At 54.0% G+C, this 9,266-nt stretch overlaps 1 protein-coding gene across 1 annotated transcript in view; it reads right to left on the bottom strand.

Annotated features, from left to right (window-relative positions):
• The window catches only part of LOC104990706 (protoheme IX farnesyltransferase, mitochondrial), a 109,588-nt gene that overhangs the window by 2,478 nt on the left and 97,844 nt on the right, over positions 1 to 9,266 (bottom strand). The gene's annotated exons all lie outside the window — the stretch shown is intronic.

Raw genomic sequence — 9,266 nt, forward strand, 5'->3', positions numbered from 1 at the left:
GCGCACAGGTACACGGCCGGCACCGCCAGGAGGGCGGGGTACTCCACAGCAGGAGTGGAGAACCTGGAGTGGCACAGGGGCGCTGTGTCCAAGGCAGGGCAGACACCTGCCTGTCATCCGCAGTTTTTAGGACAGGTGAACACCTGAGCATCTCTCCTCTGGAGCTGGGTTTTCCCTAAACACCCTGGGGTGAAGGCTACCAGTTACTGAGCACCTCCTACTAACAGACACTCTGTCACCTGACTTAATGTGACTGCAGGACTTTAGGCAGATTTTATAATCCTCATGAGGGCTCCCCGGTGGCTAAGAATCTGCCTGCAATGTGGGAGACCTGGGTTCAATCCCTGGGTTGGGAAGATCTCCTGGAAAAGGAAATGGCAACCCACTTCAGATTCTTGACTGGGAAATTCCACGGACAGAAGTGCCTGGTGGACTACAGTGCAGAGTCACAGAGTTGGACACGAGCGACTAAAATAACACATAATCCTCATGAAGCAAACGAATCAGATGATGCTAAGTTCTCTAACAAGAGGTGAAGGAGGAACTCGGCAGGAGCATGTCTGATTTTCACCCTGGTTCCCCCACTGCACCGGGGCTGTGTCTCCCCAGGGGGCCGCAGCCATTCCCGGGAAGACGGTTCAGGTTCATTCCTCCTCTGCGCACACAGGACGTGTTCCCCGAGTGCCTACTAAGAGGCCAGCATGGTCTGGGAAGGCTGTCAAGTGCCCCCATCCATTCTGACCCTATCTGTAATTAGCACATATACATCTTAGTTCATGCGAACACTCCAATCTGAACAGTAAAAGAAGAAGCTTCTATTTGTTGAATCTGCTGGCAAAGAAAGGATGGTGCCTGCCACCCACTGGGGATGACCCTGGATGCCAGAGAGGCAGCGGCCAGCAAGGAGTCCAGAGGGCGGGGAGCGCACAATGCAGTGACACTGACGGCTGCGACTCAGAGACTCAAACAGGGCAACAGTATGCATGACCTGGGAGTGACTGCTCAGGGAAGACCTTCCCAAAGGTGACGGAGAGCCACGGCCAACTCCACTATCCTGCGCAGGGTGGCTCAGTGTGTGTCCGGGGTGACGTGAAGGCTGCGGTCAGGCTGTGTGTGTGTGTGTGTGTAGACAGGCTGGTGAGGGTGGAGCCCCCAGTGCAGGGGTCACCAAGGAGGGGTGACGCGGGCAGATGCTGATGCCTTTCCTCCAGGCGGTGGACATGCACAGTTCTTGGTGGAGACGTGGAGGTTCTCTTAGAGGCCGTCTTAAGTTTGCCCATCAGACATCTGCCCCATGAAGACCTGGCGGCTCGTTCACAGGCCCTGTGGAGAGGAGACACGTCCGGACTCTCATGCTCCCAGCACCTTCCTACGGGCAGGGCTGCCCTCACCTCACAGATGAGAAAGATAATCAACTTGCCTGAGGCTCTTCTGCACCCCTGGCACCTTCTCCTACGAAGTTGCTGCCAAACAGCGACTGACACCGTTTGGTGGTCGGGCTTCCCAGGTGGCACTAGTGGTAAAGAACCCGCCTGCCAATGCAGGACACATAAGAGATGTGGGTTCAATCGCCGAGTCGGAAGTCCCCTGGAGGAGGGCAGGGCAACCCACTCCAGTATTCTTGCCTGGAGAATCTCGTGGACAGAGGAGCCTGGTGGGCTACAGTCCATGGGGTCGCAAAGAGTCAGACATGACTAAAGAGACTTGGCACACACGCATGCCTGGTAGTCATCAGAATGTTGGCCACATTATGGGGGAGAGGAAGGCTTGGACAGACAAAGTCCGTTTATTAAGTAAGAGTGCTGGTACCTTAAAAAAAAAAGTTTGTTCTCCTGCAAACACACAGACGATATTCTTCTTGACAGTGAGCACCCTCAGGGAATTAGTGAGACAGAAGCAAGGCTGGACCACCCAGGTACAAGTGAAGTGGGAAACAGGGCGACAGAAGGCCCGCTTCTCCCTCGTGGTCTGATGACAAAGTAGAGCCGCCCCCGGATGTCGGGGGGACCAGCACGGAGGAGGCAGTGTGACTGGTTCTGGGGCACCAGCCACTGAGAGGCTCCGAGCACGGCGCCAGCCCAAGGGGGACCAACAGGACCAAGCTGTGTCCCCTGGGCACCGGCATCGCGATCATTAGAGGTGGGGGAGGGGACAGGTAGGCCAGGGCTCAGGAGCTGTGCTGCTCTTGAAATGGCCGAGAAGGAGCCAGCGCAGCTGGGAAACCAGCCTGGAAACGGTGGAAACATCAGGCTCCCACGTGGAGTCTCACTTGTCTTTCTCGAAAGCCCTCTTTTTTCGTGTGCCAGCCGGACTGTTCTGTTTTGCTCAATACACATTTTCAGGTATGCTTCTCCTTAAAATAACATAATTAAAAAAAAAAAATCATTTTCCTAAGAGTAGCATGCTGCTTCCTCCGGGGGGAGGAAATTGGGGTAGGGGTTTGGCTCCTGTCACAAATGAAAAGAGCTTTAGAAATCACAGCTGAGCCTTAATGGACTGTAATCACACGTCCCCACCCCCGCCCAGTTCTCCTCCGCTGCAGCGGCCTCAGCTCCTATGAAAGATGTGAAACAAATGACCGTCTCCATCGAGATAAGGCGAGTGAGCACAGGAAGCCTGGAATTAGTCCGGGGGCTTGGGGGAACCCACCTTCCTTGTGGGGGAAACATAGAGCCCTCAGTTTCCTGACTTGAAGGCCTCTGCTCACCCTCGCCCCCACAGAGCAGTCAGCTTGTACTGGGCCTGTGTTCTGCGACAACAGATACTGACTGCACACCCACTGTAGGGCAGGCTTGGTCTGCCCTTGAGGCCCTTTTTCTGCTAGCGTCTCCCCACGGACAGAGACAATACAGGAGGCACAGGCCGGGGGATGCCACCTTCAGTGCAGGGCTTGAGGGGAGCTCATAGGAGCAAGACCTCAGTTGGCCCTGAGGAGATCAGGGAGGGCTTCCTGGAAGAGGTGACATGTGACCTGAGATCTGAAGATGGTCTCTTTGAGTTTCAGTCCGTTCACTCAAGCGATGCGTGTTCTTCTTTTCAATGTATTTCCTCATTTTCCTGCCTAGCCGCAGAATCTTCTTATCTACTGGGTTTAATCATATCCAGAAGGCATGTCTGCTTCCTTTCTTTTAAGCAAATATCTGTGGGTCAATGAATACACAGAATACGGCAGTCTGTGATGGTTGCCGCAACTGTGCCTACGACTCTCCAGAGGATGGGTGAGGATGGATGACTCCACGATCCTGTTTGCAGGCAATTCCGGAGGAGGTCCGGGGGTCGGGGGCCTTCCTTCCTTCCCTCCGCACACACAGAGAACACGGGAGCTCGCCAACTGTGCTGTGTGTGTGGACGTGAGGAGAACCCATATCTCCCGGCCCCTCCCCGATTAGGGGGGCACCTAGGTGAGCAAGGCCAGCCAGAGTCTTCCCAGCCACTCCTGGAAAATACTCTTAAAGCCTCTCTCAGCCACCTCCACACCACCCTAAGGTGCGGAGAGCCTCACCCTGTGCTGGGGCCCATAGCATGAAGCACTTCTGTGTTTTGTGGCGAACCGAGTCAAGGTGATCCCAGCCGAGCAAGTTCCCAACACAGCAGAGATGAGATGCTCCAAGCTAGAGCTCCAGCTCTGTCGGAACTCTTCCAGAAACTAATCCCTTCAAACAGACTGCAGTGGTTGCAGCTCACTCGCTCTCTCTGCTGCCCTGCGGGCTCACATTCAGCCCTTCCCACTCCGACCCCAACCACTCGCGGCCAGCCGCTGTCCACGAAGGGCCTTGAAGAGCAAGAGACGCGGCCCCAGCAAAGCCTGTGCTGGGCTCAGGGGCCCTCCCCCGCCGACAACGGGCTCCTTCTCCACGCGGCCCCCACCCCTTGGGAGCTTTGGGGTGATGGCTCATGTAAACTGGGGGCTCGCTGGGGGGTTGGGCTTGGCGAAGCCTGAAGCTTCAGGGCCAGCGATTTCAAAGCCTTGTTTCCGAGGGTGAACACGAAGGCGCCCATGAGACCGATCAGCCTCTCCCTTGTGATGAGCCTCCAGGATGCCGCAGAAGGGGCATGGCGACACAGGGTAGGTGAAAAGTCCCCTGAAAATAGGAAATGGGGTGGCAGTGGCCGCCTGCCCTTGAAGGTTCTCCAGAAGGGACAGAGAGGGATGGAGAGGCGAGGCAAGGAGGGGGAGATGCTCACCCTTTCCCTGCTCCCCTGGCGGTCCCCGCCCGCCATCCACGAGCAGCCCTTCGCAGTTTTGTTTGAAGCAAAGTCGAGAGCAGAGGCAGCACAGAGCCCTGACTCCCAGGAAGTCGGGGCTTCCCTCCCCTTCCTCCTGGTCCCTGGGTGTTTCCTCACCTGCTCCCCACGCCTCAACTCACACTTGAAGGTCTGGCCCTTTATCACACAAACACAAATCTGTTTGCTGAACAGAACTGACTCTACTCCGGGCCGGCTGGCATCCGCCAAGGCCCAGCTCCTGTGATCCTGACCAGCTACGTGACCCAGGGGTGACAAGGCCGGATGCTGTGTACCCAACGGTCGCCAGTTACACTGCTGAGCTCCGGCTGGCGGTGTGTTTCTCATCCCTCCCTGCTTAGGAGTTTGTTTTTTCGGCTTAGAGCTCTAAGTATTGTTTGGTTTGCTAATATTCCCATAATGTTCCCTGTTTACCCTGTCTTTAGAAATGTCATTTATCTTAATCATCTCGTGGTCTAAGGCTAGGTATGGAAAAATCTCACACGAAAGGAGCTCACTCGTTTTCTAGTCTGATTTCGAAGCGAGGCAGCACTTTAAAGAGAATCTTCAAAAGTGCTTGGGTTAAACGGCAGCTGGTACTTGTAAGCCCTCAATAAATATTTGCGGAATGAATGAGTGAATTCTGTCCTACCTTCTCATCCTGGAATAAAGGAGGTAAATAAGGTGAGACAGTATCTAGCATTTTGTAGTTTACCAGCAGGGGCTAAAAATCCTCATTCTCTGTTACTAGAACCATCCATCTGTTGAGTGTCACTTCCTGATAAGAGCTTGTTCCCGAGTCCTCATTTGTATCTGAAAGTTGGCTGACATAATTAATGTCAACCACACAACGACATCAGAATTACAGACCAAAGGCGACTCACAGACCTCTATGAGCCAGTCACCAGACCCATCCCATAAACTCCCAAGACCTGGGACTCACTCAGACTTAGGGAAATGACAAAACAGAATCTGAGCCTTTTTAAGAAATGGGGGGCGGGGGCGGGGCAGTGGGAAGAGAGGTGGCTTTGGCGTGGAGGAGGAGGAGGGGAGGGCAGGACTTTAGCCTGAAGCCTCTGAGATAAACTAGACAGTCTCTGGAGGTAAACACTGTCAAGAGGCTAATGCGTGTGGCTCCAGAGCCAGAGTGTCTGCTGTCGGGCCCTCACCCACGGTCCCCACCCCCCTGACCCTCCCTAAGGCCCTCAGGTCACCACTTTCCTCGCGGGCCACTGCCTGCAGAGTCAAACCAAGCACTTCCGTGCCTCAGACAGCGAGCTGGCTGTGCTAGGGGCTGGCCCTCTTACTCAATCTTCCTGAGTTTTAGGTGGTAAGCATTTTTAATATTTTCTGCTAAACAGCAATGAAGCCAAAAAAAAAAAAAAAAGGCAGCAAAGTCATTGGGTAGGTGGGAAGAAGGGTCTCAGAGGAGAATGGACACAGGAAAACCCCTTGTCATGGTCACCTTTATTGGCACAAGAGTGTTTTCGGGCTGAGCCCTAGCCGGGCCCGGCCCCTCTGAAACCAAAACTCCCCTGGGAGAGAAGAGCCACCTCTTTACCGTTCTTTGTGCAGCTGCAAACCAGCAGACACCGAGAACACCTAGCGTTTGTTTAGCTTTGACAGTTTCCACCCATTAATCTGTTTGTCTTCACCTTCCACCTGGCCCCCCAGTCCTGCTTCACAATCACCCCTCCCACCCTGGGCTGGATTCCCAAGGGGTGGGTCAGCACGGGCTTTGTACCCTCACCACTGGGGCATCGAGACCACCTCCGGGAGAAGTTCTCTCTCATGTGTGATGAAAACCAAGCAGACAGCAACGATGCCATCGTGGGAAAAAGAAACTAGAGCCCAGGGCTCTCCTCACGCTTATCTTACATCTTCGCTGGAGGCCTGACAGCAGGCCCTTCAGTGTTCGGGGCCCTGAGGTCTTGATGGCCCCGTGGCCACCACAAAACCACAGAAAGATCCAGATGCTAAGAAGTGAAATGAAGTTGCTCAGTCGTGTCCGACTCTTTGCGAACCCACGGACTGTAGCCTACCAGGCTCCTCAGTCCATGGAATTTTCCAGGCAAGAGTACTGGAGTGGGTTGCCATTTCCTCCTCCAGGGGATCTTCGCGACGCAGGGATGGAACCCAGGTCTCCCGCATCGCAGGCAGACACTTTACTGTCTGAGCCACCAGGGGAAAGGATTAGATGCTAAGAAGGGGGAAGGGTGATTCCAAACATGGGATTTCTTTACTCCGTCAGCCGTCTGCGAAGCACTGTTTTCTGCAGCTATTTAATCTGGTATCTTTCCTCCCAATGGGGTGGCCAGTTCCTTCGAGGAAGGACCTTCAAGGTGAGGCTTGGGGATCCCCATTGCACATGGCCCAGAGCTGTGGCCCCTCACTTGCGATCACTGTCCACCAAGCCCCAGGAAAGGGCTTTAGCACAGGTCTGCCTGGTCAGGGGCAGTGTCTATAGAGTGCTGGGGCTGGAGTGTGAAGTCCTAGCTGACCAGCTGGGGAAAGTGAGCTGGAGTGGGGAGGGCATGGATGACGTTCTCATGTAGGCACTCATGCCTCCCGGCCCCCACGCACACGCTCTCTTCTCGGAAAGCACTTCCCCTCTTCAAGTAAATGGGACATGATTTAGTTCAGAAGTCACTTGGCTCCAAAGTCTTTTTGGACAGACTCGGGGGGCCAATTTAAGAGAGCCCAGAGGCCCCGCTAAAGCTCTCTGCTCAGTGATCACCTGCCTGCCTCTCCCTGAAGATGCTGAGACAGGAGGAGTCCGTGGGAACTGGACTGGGTTTGGTGACTGCATCTCACAGGGCCCTGCATGGAGTCGGCTGTGGGGATGGTTCAGCAGGGGGGTGAGACCAGCAGCCCGGCCTCTGTCACCACCTTGCCCCTCTCCGCAAACGCCACCCCCCGCACTGTGCCCCGCAGCAAGTTCAGCAGAGATTTCCAAACACCTCTGTCCTCATGGCTGCTCATGGTGATCAGTCTTTGGAGGTTTAAAGACAAGAAGGGTTGGAGATGCCACAGAAGAAAGGAAAGATTTCTGGCTGCTTTTTTTTTTCCCTCTCAGAAGGGGTCCTTCAAACAAACACAACCCCTAAGATAAGAACCCAGAAGAGATATGACCACCTCGGTGGATAACAGAAATGGCCCCGATACCGCATCAGTGACAGGACCATCTGCCACGCCCTCGGTCCAAATCCCTCTGTGTTTCCAGAGCATTCTGCAGTGAGAACACTCTCTGGTTCTGTCTGTTCAGACTGGCGGTTCTCAAATGTGGTCCCTGGATCAGAGGCATGAGTATCACGTGGGAACTTGTTAGAAATGCAGGTTCCCAGGCCCCATCCCAGATCTACTGAATCAAAGCTCTGGGGGCAGGGCCCAGGAACCTGAGTTTTAACAAGCCCTCCATCCAGGGACAATGATGTATACTGAAGTTTGAGAACCATCGTTTTGGACTCTGGCTGGTGCCTTCCATGTTAGAAAATGCAGTTCTAGAAGGTGACCAAACTATATAAAATGCTAGCCAACTTAGTCCCTAAAGTCCCAGCGATACAAATCTTTCAACTGTATTCTCCCAGATTCTGCCTCATCTTTTTGTGTGTCATTTTCTCCTGTACTCACAGCTGATGCTCAAGAAATATGTGTCGATCGATATCTGGTGACTGACTTCGGAATATGTTAATTTTTCCATCTGGAAAACGGAAGGTACTTATTCACTGATTCGTTATTTCATTTATCCAATTCATTCCAAGATTTATGGCTTAGCTTGAGTTGGCTCTGCCTATCAAATCAACGTTTTGAAACTTTTGAAGCAATCTGCAGCATCACGTTAAGTAGAATCACTCTTTTTGTATAAACCTGACAAGGCTTTCTGTTGTTTCAGTCACCAAGTTGTCTGACTCTTTGCGACCCCATGGACCGTAGCCCTCCAGGCTCCTCTGTCCATTGGCTTTCTGGGGCAAGAATACAGGAGTCAGTTGCCATTTCCTTCTCCAGGGGATTGTCCTGACCTGGGGATCAAACTCATGTCTCTTTCATTGGCAGGTGGATTCCTTACCACTGAGTCACCTGGGAAAACCCGATGAGGCTTCGGGTGTATGATTCGATCTGTGCTGGATTGGGATTCTGGGGGCAGTAAACCATGCCGTTACCGTGTGCCCCTCAGTGCATCTTAGAGATCTGTAGCGAAAGGATGTAACAGAAGTCAGTTTCAGAGGTCACAGAAGGACCTTGTGTGTGTGGTTACTCAGCCTGTCAGGCTGCTTTGCGCTACACCAGGGTCAGTCCAGGCAGTCACAGGCTTGTTGCTTAGGATTGAACATGCATTCTCGGCTGTGGTCTAAACAAAGCACAGCCTGGCCTGAGCTGCTCTGTGTGAATGAGTTTGTACACACATGATGAGATCTGGATTGCAGAAACACTATAACTCAAATTCAAGGGGGAAAAAATTTACTTTAAATATGACTGCTAGTCGTTTAGCCAGACCCAGACTGTGGCTGAACAAGGGCTCTGCCTGGACATACGTCCTAAGTGGGAGGACCTGAGGAGCGCTTGCTCTCTGGCCTCCGGGGATGTGGCTCGAGCCAACGTGTCCTGAGGCCCAAGCTCCTCGCGGGGAACTGCTGGGAGGATGATGGGGCCTCCAGCCTACAGCGGGAACCGTGGTCCTTGCACCCTGCATGAGGAGCTGGCCAAGTTCTCCACGGCCGCAGACTGACTGCCCTCGCATCCCTCCAGAGGCACCTGCCCCTGGGGCTGTCACACTTGGCCCTGACCCTGGCCCTGCCTGGGATTCCCTAGACAGAAAAGGCACTTTGGGGTGCCTTGCTCCTTGTGCCAGGTTTGAGGAAACTGAATAGGACCTGGGGCTGCGTCCAACAGATGGGTGGGTGGCCTGGCACAGGCGTCCATGTGTTGGGGCAGCAGGACCCGGGTGGGAACAGAGCACATGGGGGAGGCAGAGCCGGGGAGCCACCTGCTTGCTTTCAAATGTCTGGGCATCACTGGAAAGGCTTGGAGGGGAGAGGCAGGAG

This window comes from Bison bison, unplaced genomic scaffold (assembly GCF_000754665.1).
Source record: "Bison bison bison isolate TAMUID 2011002044 unplaced genomic scaffold, Bison_UMD1.0 scf7180017864180, whole genome shotgun sequence".
Lineage (NCBI taxonomy): Eukaryota > Metazoa > Chordata > Mammalia > Artiodactyla > Bovidae > Bison > Bison bison.